Genomic DNA, 1420 nt, shown 5'->3' with positions numbered 1-1420 from the left:
CGTCGGGGAGAAAAAGCACAATTCGTCGGGGAGGAAAAATATTATATGTATTTTTTACGTATTAGTAGACTCTAAAATCGATTAAATGAGTCTTTAAAACCCCTAATTAATCGAAAGTTTCGGGGCCACTTTCGGTACCTTTTAATCGAAGCTCGACCACGCTCACTTTGCATTCGTCAGAGAAATCTGACACCTCGTCGGGGGGACCCACCCCTGAATACGACTAACAGAAATAGGGAAAATAGCATATTAAACGTAATAGGGAACATCCGACTGACCAATAGACATAGAGAAGTTTGGAGATAATTTACAAAAACTATATTCTGATATCAATTTACACTTTCAGACTTGATAACCAAATCCAGGCAGCATGGTGATGCGTTAAGGCCTGTTTATATTTTGAAAATAACAGTCAACAATAAAAAAAAAAAAAAAGCAATTATTCGCATTAAAAAAAAAATATTGTGTATACAATAAAAAAAATATTTTCATAAATCAAGTCAAATTCCTAATAATAATAATAATAATAATAATAATGATAATAATAATAATAATAATAATAATGAAAAAACGATAAAATATAAAAATATTTTTTATCGTTAATCGTTATCGTTTTAGTAGAACTAGGCATTTATTTACTCGAAAAAGTTTAGTACAACTGATGATTAACATCCATTTAAATTATTAGTGCCCCTTTTTATACCCCGGCGTTGCCTTTATCTAACCTAATTAGGACCATCCCTGTGCAATTTGGCCATGTTCAGACCATTTTTTAAATCTGACCTTTAACATTTATATCAAAAGTCACAACATTTTTTAAAAGCCGATCATTTTAAAAAAGATTTTCCTTTCATAACCTTTGACCTTTAACTTCAAAAAGATATTTACAATGTCACAGGGACTATCCCTGTCCAATTTTGGCTTGTTAAACCTTTTTAAAATCTGAACTTTAACCTCTATATAAAAAATTTTAAAATTTTAAAAATGCCACAACAATCATAAAATGTAAAATTTGTTTTTTAATATGACAATGTACATACATTTTCGACTTGGATACTACTATATATTGTACGTTGTTACATCAGTGGTTAAATTGTTGTTACAATAGTGGTTAATGATTTTTGTTACAACAGTGGTTAAATCGTTGTTACAATAGTGGTTAATGAATTATTACAACAGTGGTTGATTTTTGTTACAATAGTGGTTAATGTTACATTAGTGGTTGAGTTTTGTTACAGCAGTGGTTAATGTTACATTAGTGGTTGATTGTTACATTAGTAGGTAATACCACTATTATATTATGTAACGTTTCGTTTAAGATTGCGTGGCTAACTCTTTCGAAGGCCTTGCTCCAGTTCACACAATCAAATACACTATGCACAGTGCTATATTTTGTGTAATAATTTTCTGATATCTACCA

This window comes from Anneissia japonica, unplaced genomic scaffold, assembly GCF_011630105.1.
Source record: "Anneissia japonica isolate Jap-2015-1 unplaced genomic scaffold, ASM1163010v1 scaffold1792_len1028045_cov167, whole genome shotgun sequence".
Classification (NCBI taxonomy): Eukaryota; Metazoa; Echinodermata; class Crinoidea; order Comatulida; family Comatulidae; genus Anneissia; species Anneissia japonica.
The sequence above is the reverse complement of the archived record's forward strand: the minus strand, read 5'-3'. Positions refer to the sequence as shown.